Raw genomic sequence first — 10,190 nt, 5'->3', positions numbered from 1 at the left:
TTTTCTGGCCGAGGCAACAGCTAGTAAAAAAACAAAAACAAAAAACTGTTAAAAGAAATAATGAACAAGAGAAAGCTTGATCAAATGGAGGAACCAGCAATGTTCCAAAGACTAGTGTTAAGTCCTCTTTTGGAAAAACGATTTCAATGGAGGTCCGATTTCTATGGCTGCCCCTAAAAATCAGATCACCAACGGATGTAGAGCATATCTTGTACATGACATAGCCAACAAAGTGGGGATTTGACCCTTCAGGGAATTATAAGCTAACCCTTAGAGACCATTCTGCAGAAACTCCAAAATGTTACATACTAAAGGAGATCCAAGGTCCCAGCCCCTTTCTGTAGCATTCCAGATCTGGTGATAGGGATAGGTTACATTTGCGAACCTCTTACGAGCCTGTAATAATGTCTCCACTACACCGCCCGAGAGACCCAAGCCAGTTAAAGCCTCCCTCTCACTTCCAAGTTATTAACTTCATCCTCCTGCAGTTTGGGTGTCAGGCCCCACTCCGCAGAAGGAGATTTTGACAAGGAGGCAGTGGGATTGGCAAGCCCAACTTTATCCTCCAAGCCAGAGCAAACCACGGCTCCCTGAGCCAGTAAGGTAAGACTACTATTGCTGTGATCCTTTCTCGCTGAATCTTCAGCAGGATTTTGAGAGCCAATGCAAGCAGCAGGAACACATAAACCAAGGGGAAGTTCCAAGACCTGGACAGAGCACCCTGACCCAACGCCTGTGGATGCCAGGGACATGAGAAGAAGCAAGGCAGTTGACAATTCTCCTCCAATGCCATAAGATCTATCGTTTCAGGCCCCATTCATTCTGATCCTCAAAGCCTTGTCTCAAGTGATCTGCTAAAACATTCCCAGGTCCTGGGAGATAAGATGCTGTAAGAGAGCCGAGATTCTTCTCTGCGCACAGGAAGCTTGACATGCCACCTGAAGGAAAGGGCACTTCTTGTGCCCCCTTTAGACACATAAGCCACCGTAGTTGTTGTCCAAGGAATCTTGACGGCTCGACCTTGCAACATACAGTGGTGTGAAAAAGTGTTTGCCCCCTTCCTCATTTCCTGTTCCTTTGCATGTTTGTCACACTTAAGTGTTTCGGAACATCAAACCAATTTAAACAATAGTCAAGGACAACACAAGTAAACACAAAATGCAATTTGTAAATGAAGGTGTTTATTATTAAAGGTGAAAAAAAATCCAAACCATCATGGCCCTGTGTGAAAAAGTGATTGCCCCCTAAACCTAATAACTGGTTGGGCCACCCTTAGCAGCAACAACTGCAACCAAGCGTTTGCGATAACGTGCAATGAGGCTTTTACAGCGTCCTGGAGGAATTTTGGCCCACTCATCTTTGCAGAATTGTCCTAATTCAGTTACATTAGAGGGTTTTCGAGCATGAACGGCCTTTTTAAGGTCATACCACAACATCTCAATAGGATTCAGGTCAGGACTTTGGCTAGGCCACTCCAAAGTCTTCATTTTGTTTTTCTTCAGCCATTCGGTGGTGGACTTGCTGGTGTGTTTAGGATCATTGTCCTGCTGCAGAACCCAAGTTCGTTTCAGCTTGAGTACACGAACAGATGGTCGGACATTCTCCTTCAGGATCTCTTGGTAGACAGCAGAATTCATAGTTCCTTTTATCACGGCAAGTCTTCCAGGTCCTGAAGCAGCAAAACAGCCCCAGACCATCACACTACCACCACCATATTTTACTGTTGGTATAATGTTCTTTTTATGAAATGCAGTGTTCCTTCTACGCCAGATATACTTGGACACACACCTTCCAAAGAGTTCCACTTTTGTCTCATCGGTCCACAGAATGTTGTCCCAAAAGTCTTGGGGATCATCAAGATGTGTTGTGGAGAAATTGAGACGAGCTTTGATGTTCTTTTTGCTCAGCAGTGGTTTTCTCCTTGGAACTCTGCCATGCAGGCCATTTTTGCCCAGTCTTTTCCTGATGGTGGAGGCATGAACGCTGACCTTAACTGAGGCAAGTGAGGCCTGCAGTTCCTTGGACCTTGTTGTGGGGTCTTTTGTGACCTCTTGGATGAGTCGTCGCTGCGCTCTTGGGGTAATTTTGGGCGGCCGGCCACTCCTGGGAAGGTTCACCACTGTTCCATGTCTTCGCCATTTGTGGATAATGGCTCTCACTGTGGTTCGCTGGATTCCCAAAGCTTTGGAAATGGCTTTATAACCCTTTCCAGACTGATAGATCTCAATTACTTTCTTTCTCAATTGTTCCTGAATTTCTTTGGGTCTCGGCATGATGTGTAGCTTTTAAGGATCTTCTGGTGGACCTTACTGTGTCAAGCAGCTCCTATTTAAGTGATGCCTTGATTGTGAACAGGTGTGGCAATAATCAGGCCTGGGTGTGGCTAGAGAAAATGAACTCAGGTGTGGACAACCACAGTTATAGTATGTTTTAACAAGGGGGGCAATCACTTTTTCACACAGGGCCATGATGGTTTGGATTTTTTTTCACCTTTAATAATAAATACCTTCATTTACAAATTGCATTTTGTGTTTACTTGTGTTGTCCTCGACTATTGTTTAAATTGGTTTGATGTACCGAAACACTTAAGTGTGACAAACATGCAAAGGAACAGGAAATGAGGAAGGGGGCAAACACTTTTTCACACCACTGTAGGTTAGAATGCTAAGAGAGCACGTCTGACAGCATACAATCCCAGGAAATTCACAAAAGTTCCATTGGCCTTGAACCTGCTGTCCCAGGCAGTGTGCCCCGCAGCCTGCCAGACTGGCATTGGTCGTCACCACTATTGGTTCTGAGGCCTTCAACGGAACTCCGCGGGAAAGATTGCAAGCTACTGACCACCAAATCAGGGACCAGATTATCGGAATTGGCAGATAGATTTTTTGGAACAAGGAGTGACAATCCCACTGAAGAAGAAAATTGCATTGAAACCTCCTTCTGCGCCACCTGACCCATGGGACTACTAGAACTGTGGCTGATAGAACCCCCAGATACTGCATGCATTCCTTCACCATCATAAAAGACCTGGCTATCACTGCTTTTGTCTAAGACTGGATCTCCTGGACCTTCCTCTGAGGAAGAGAAACATCACCCTGATCCTTGTTGAATTGTAGACAGTAGATTTGAGAACATTCTCAGAGCCGTGCAGAGATCGAATGGGAGACTTTAAAATTGAAAATGAGAGCCTCCTACGGAAAACCTGAGAAAGAGATGGTGAGATGCGTCTATGGAAACAAGGAGATACGCATCCACCAAATCGATGCAAAGCATCCAGTCTCTTGAGTCCACAACTGAAATGATCATTTCTAATGACTCCATTTTGAATGGTGGAACCTTCATTAAAGAATTCAGGACTTTGAGGTCAAAAACTGTTCCGAAACCCCCTGAAGCCTCTGGGACCAAAAACAGAGGGGAACATACTCTTTTACCCAATTCGTGACTTGGAACCGGAAGGATGTCCCTTGCTGCCAACAGCTCCCCTATATATATCCTCTAAAACATCTGTAGGAAGCCCTGTCTCTACGAACAAGGTCTGAGGTGGCCTTGTTCTGAACTCGAGACGATAATGTGATCAAATGACGGCTACAATCCAGGCATCCTGTAATTTGTCCCCCCAAATGCCCCCCAATTAGGCTAGTCTTGCTCCTAATGGAACCGAACATAGACTGTACTTAGAAGCCTTATCGGCCGACCAATGCTTCAACCATAAGGCTCTGTGGGCTGTAATGGAATGAGCCATTATCTTTGCTGTCATCTTTTGACCCGGCTCCCTGACCTGGTCAACAGCCACTTCAGCCACAAACTCTACAGCAGTCCTGAAAACTGCAAAAGAGAAGAACTGCCACTTCCCAGACTTTCATCTGAACATCCATCCACCAGTTCCACTACCCACAGTCTAAGGCTGGATTCACACCCATGCACTCCCAGCGCTCCCTGCATTCCGCAGATCCGCACCACAGAACATGTCCCATAGGAGACCATGGTAAATGAACGGTAGCGTAAAACTGCAAAAAGCACCAAAAAACGCACAGGTGCGAATCCAACCACAGTGCTGCTGCCACAGAAGTGAGCACTACCGCCGGCCTGCAGGCTGCTTCGGCCAAACTATACAACCTATTTAGGTCTGTGTTTATTCTGCGATCCATAGGATCCCAAAAGGAGACCGAATCCTCAAGCGGAAGCGGGATGTGGCAGGCGAATCTAGGTAATGAAGTATCCACTTTAAACGTAGTGTCCCAAGGGTTACAGCTTCGATACTCTATTATGCACATTGAGCTTCTTCTCAGGCCTTGCCCACTCATCGTCAAATACTTCTTTAATTTCAGAAATGAATGGGAAGGAAGGTAAAGATTTCTTTAAAAACGGGTAGTATATCTGCTGTTTCTTTGGAGGTGACAATTCTTCCTGCCACTTCGTATCCTTAACAACCTCCACCAAGGGGGGAACCAGTGAAAAAAAAATCAAACGTATGCGATTCCAAGACCATCTCGCCTCAGATGGATCTGAATCACTATTGACGTCAGAGTTAAAACGCACTGAAAATACACGACCCGAATCTGCAGATGCTCAAGATACAGCAGGATGAGCAGGATTCCTTGAAACACTGTTTAACCCTTCCTTGACTGCGTGCTTAATGTAGAATTTAACCTGGCGTCCTTTCGCAGCATTGTCCTGAGCCGCTTCATTGAAGCAAGATGCACATACCCGCTTTCCTCTGATGACCTCAGCCGAGCAAGCCCAACAGGATCCTTCTTCTGCCTGGCCTGGCAATGAAGACCTATCCGAAGAAGAGGATCTTCTTCTCTGTCTGCACCCAGATTTGCACTTTCTAGAGGCTTTCTGATGTGTGGACCTCTCTTGGCTCAGGTCCGAGCGACTAAAGTGAGGTAAGGGCGAGGGAGATCTAGAATGATGTGACAACAGGCGTCTATCCAGCTGCATGCGATATGTCATGGCTAGTCCCCTTTTTACTCCTTTGAGGCTGGAATGCCGATTAGGAACCTCTTTGCGGGCATTTAGCTCACACTGGGCCCTTCTCTCTGTAAAACAGAGGATGTGCTCTCTTTTAAATAAATAAATAAAATAAACTTCTCCATCCGAATCTTCAGTGCTAAGGCAACTAGGCAGGTAGGCAAAAAGGCACAGGATAATAAAAACACTCTGACAGACAAGTAACACAGCAGTATTGAGAGTCCTGGAAATCGGGCTTACCAGAGCAGAGTAGCAGATTGTTCAGCTGGAGGCTGAGATTAGAGGACAGAGCCTGCTGCAATCAGCAGTGAGCATTCTGGTGTTTGCTAGGCAATCCAAGAGGAAGCTACCTCTGACCTCACCTGCTCAATTCTGAGCTTCCTGAAAGGAATACATGTGGAGGTGGTGAACTACAAGTCCCAGCGAGCCAAACCACTGCCTGAACACAAAAAAACATGGAAGGAGAGAGTGCCAGCACCTGCCAACGAAGGTATATACAGTCATTTATACTGCCAGTGACCTTTGCCATTAATACACAGTCATTTATACTGCACCTTATTATCCCAGCACCAAGGGAATCCACCTCCTCAGGAGATTTACAGCCTATATAGGGGGGTCCTCTGATTTGGGAGAGGCTGAACCCAAACAGGATGGATGGTGGATGGAGAAAAAGAATAAAAATAAATAAATAAAAATAAACTTTAAAAGGCGTCCGGAGGAAGGACGAAAAAAGAACTGGTGTGGGCAGACAGCGGCCCTTTATGGGCTAGGAAAAAGGAGGTCCTGGAGGGGTCAGAGGAGGCGGAGCTGACTCATAGTAGGCTGACATGGGGAGGTCCAGGAAAGAATTTTTACTAAGTGGCTTATAGCACTATGGTTCAGTTACCACACTGTAATCTATTTGTATGGAGTTTTACCATTTTCCACTGCTTGTAGTCTTTGTTCTATACTCCAGTATTCCCCTGCAAGCTTGATTCAACAAATTATGTGAACTGCTGAAGACAATTTGTTACATAAGAACTTATGAAGTACTTCTCACTAAAGGGGTATATAATAATGCAGCCATTCTCAACCAGGATTCCTGCAGCAGTTGCTAGGGGTTTGTTGAGCTGTGGCCAATTGACCTCCCATTTGATGGTGCCTGTATAATTTTAGGGCCAACCCCACTTGACAAAGCCAGAAGCATGACATAAATTTTTTTAGCCATCTGTAATTAACAAGGTAGTTCTAACCACAACCATGAGATTTGCATTTGTGATAGACTCACCCGAGACAGAGGTTTGTGGAGGGGACTGAATGCTAGCTTGCTTACTGACTATGGGCCCTGGCATTTGAGGGATCTACAAGCATTTAGGAAGATGTTCTGTTATGTAATGCAAAAGGACATTTTAAAAAGGCCCTGATGGGTTCTGTCAGCTTGAAACTTATAGCTGATGTGGATGTCATCAGCAAGCCACCTGTCTGGGGCCCTGGTCCTAATGTGCTTATTGAAAGTAAGTCTCCTGCTATTGTCTAAAGGAGTTCTGTGTTTATACTTATGTTAATGTGTATTGTACCTTCTGAGCTTGGAGCTGGCAAGTCTGACCTGCAATGAAACATCTGAGTCATCCAGGTGTTTAATTGACGTAATGTTTATAGTATACAGTGCCTTGCCTTTACAGTGCCTTGCAAAGGTATTCACAGTCCCTTGGCTTTTTACTTATTTTGTTACATTACAGCCATTTGTTCAATGTTTTTTTTAATCTGAATTATATATGATGGATCAGAACACAATAGTCTAAGTTGGTGAAGTAAAATTAGAAAAATATATACATAAAACTATTGTTCAGAAATAAGACTTGGAATGTGTATATGTATTCCCCTCCTTTGTTATGAATCCCATAAAAAGCTCTGGTGCAACCATATCCCTTCAGAAGTCACATAATTAGTGAAATTATGTCCACCTTTGTGCAATCTAAGTGTCACATGATCTGTCATTACATATACACACCTTTTTGAAAGGCCCCAGAGGCTGCAAAACCTAAGCAAGATGCACCAAGAAACAAACACTGCCATGAAAACCAAGGAACTCTCCAAACAAGTAAGGGACAATGTTGTTGAGAAGTACAAGTCAGGGTTAGGTTATAAAAAAAAATCAAAATCTTTGATGATCCCTAGGAGCACCATCAAATCTATTATAGCCAAATGAAAATAACAAGGCACAACAGCAAACCTGCGTAGAGACGGCCATACACCAAAACTCACGGAACAGGCAAGGAGGGCATTAATTAGAGAGGCAGCACAGAGATCTAAGGTAACCCTGGAGGAGCGGCAGAGTTCCCCAGCAGAGACTGAACTATCTGTACATAGGATGACAATAAGCCGTATGCTCCATAGAGTTGGGCTTTATGGCAGAGTGGCCAGAAGAAAGCCATTACTTTTAGCAAAAAACAAAATGCCACGTTTTGAGTTTGCGAAAAGGCATGTGGGAGACTCCAAAAATGTATTAAGTAAGGTGCTCTGGTCTAATGAGACAAAAATTTTACTTTTTGGCCAAAGAAAATGTTATGTCTGGCGCAAACCCAACACATCACATCACCCAAAGAACACCAGAAACATGGTGGTGGCAGCATCATGCTGTGGGGATGTTTTTCAGCAGTCGGGACTGGGAAACTGGTCAGAGTTGTGGGAAAAATGGATGATGCTAAATACAGGGATATTCTTCAGTAAAACCTGTACCACTCTCTGTGATTTATGGCTAGGACCGAGGTTCACCTTCTAGCAGGACAATGACCCCAAACACACTGCTAAAGCAACACTTGAGTGGTTTAAGGGGAAACATGTAATGTGTTGGAATGGCCTAGTCAAAGCCCAGACCTCAATCCAATAGAAAATCTGTGGTTAGACTTAAAGATTGTTGTTCACAAGTGCAAACCATCCAACTTGAAGGAGCTACTGCAGGGTGAATGGGCAAAAATCCCAGTGGTAAGATGTGGCAAGCTCAGAGACTTATCCAAAATTACTTTGAGCTGTGACAAATGCAAAAGGTGGCTCTACAAAATATTGACTTTAGGGGGGTGAATAGTTATGCACATTGACTTTTACTGCTATTTTGTCCTATTTGTTGTTTGCTTCACAATAAGAAAAAAAAATCTTCAAAGTTGTGGGCATGTTCTGTAAATTAAATGATGCAAATTCTCAAACAATCTATGTTAATTCCAGGTTATGAGGCAACAAAATACAAAAAATGCCAAGGGCGTGAATACTTTTGCAAGGCACTGTTTGTCGGTTGTTGTAATTATATTCCTGTGTGCAGGTTGTATTGTTAGGATAATATGATCAGGAGGGGGGGATGTCCTCCTGGGGTGTATAAAAGCCTGTATTTTTGTTCAAATTAACAGTTCTTCTGGTTTACTCAAAAACTGGTGTTGCCTAGTTCTTGGGGTAACTATAGCCAGATTCACTGGTCTAGTGTTCCAGAGCTTTGTAAGCAGCCTCTTGGCAGAGATACCAACTCAGGGTGTCCGGGTTCCGTCACAGCATTCTTCCTACTTACAGCCTATGTAAGGAGCATGTTTCCTATTGACTGTGATGAACTGGTTTTAGTAATAGATCCCAGAGACTTGACATTTATTTTAGGGGTTCTTTTGCAGGGATCTCCAAACTATGGCCCTCAAGTTGTTCAGGAACTACAATTCCCATCATGCCTAGTCACGTCTGTGAATGTCAGAGTTTTACAATGCCTTGTGGGATGTGTAGTTCTGCAACAGCTGGAGGGCTGTAGTTTGGAGATCCCTGTAATGTTGAAAAAAGGTGTATTGTTGCAATATAGTTGTAACAAAAATGTAAGCGTAGGATAGTTTTGCTTTAGCGAGATGTGATGTGATCTGTAGAAGTAGTGTAATTTTAGATGTAGTTTAATTCTGGGTTATTAAAAATATAGTATTCTATGTCAGTCATGCACATATGTTCTTTCATTAGCATTTGAAAAGGACAGAAACAGTTTTATAGGATCGAAGTGACACCTAGATGCCAATAAAAGTTCCCATTAGAGTAAACATAGATTGCCACGTTCCTGAGGCCTCAAAGTAAACTGCTAGTCATTTTGGCTACATTGTTCGTACATGTTCCAGTATGCTTCTACTAACGGATAGATTTCGATAAAGTTTATTTCTGTTTTTATCCCCTTTTATTTTCATGGCAAATTGCCAATTGTGTGTCTCTCTGTATTTTTTGTATCTTTTTGGTAACTCCTTTTTCTTTGTATATCTTTAGCACTAACCCCCGAAGGAGCTGCTGGTTAAATTTTGGCTTACTGTTACCTTCTGTTCTCCTCGTTTCACGTCTAGGGGTGTCCCGTGGTAGATGGCTCAGTAACTCGAAAGACTGACAACAGATTCACTTGAATGGATTTTATTTGCAAAAACGTAGACAATAAACAGTCTCTTAAATTGGGATCAGAGGGTTGGAAAGGAAGTTCAGGTACTCTTAGTGTCAAAGTCAAAATGTTGAAGAACTTGTTTACTTTGACTGCATCCAGAGAATAGCCATCCGCAACTGGATGTTCACTCAAGTTGGACAGTCCTTCTCTCACAAGGCCTAGCAGCCAACAAGGTGCTTACTCAGGAACAAGTGTCTGCCACAGACGTTGTAGAATGTACAAGATAATGTCTCTGCCACAGACGTTGTTGTAGAACACGTAGGGAAACTAAACTTGAAGAACACTCGTAGGATACCTGGATCTTTCAGCCAGCTTGGCGATATCCACGAGACCGGATTCTCCTGGGTACTTCAGCCTTCCAGGCTCTTACTAAGAAACCAATCCGTACGTGGTCTTCTTCTGAAGAGTCCTCCCCTGGAATGCTTGAAGTTAATGGGTCGCTCGCAAACCGGAGATGGCACCCAACCACCTCAGGATCCTCCTTTAGTTTCCTTGCCTGGGGCTAGCCAGCCCAGAGACATCAAAATCGGGTGGATCTGCACCCCAGGCAATAGCCTTCCTGGGGGCTGGTCAGGAGGACCAGGACCATGAAGTCAGTACATAATTCTGAACCGGAAACCCCAAACCACGTGACGTTCGCATCTTAAATACCCTCTTGCAGAAAGCACAGCGAGAGTGCCAATCCCACTGGGCGAGCTCCGAGAGAGAGTAACTTAAGCACCTAACCAGACCATAGTTCCATGCCTGCCAGAAGAGACAGTGCCCCCTGTGGCCAGGCTGAACATCTCACAGTCCA

The sequence above is a fragment of the Lithobates pipiens genome, unplaced genomic scaffold (genome assembly GCF_037356315.1).
Source record: "Lithobates pipiens isolate NorthernLeopardFrog02 unplaced genomic scaffold, aLitPip1_a1.2 Scaffold_8, whole genome shotgun sequence".
NCBI classification, from domain to species: Eukaryota; Metazoa; Chordata; class Amphibia; order Anura; family Ranidae; genus Lithobates; species Lithobates pipiens.
This window is presented reverse-complemented; position numbering follows the sequence as displayed.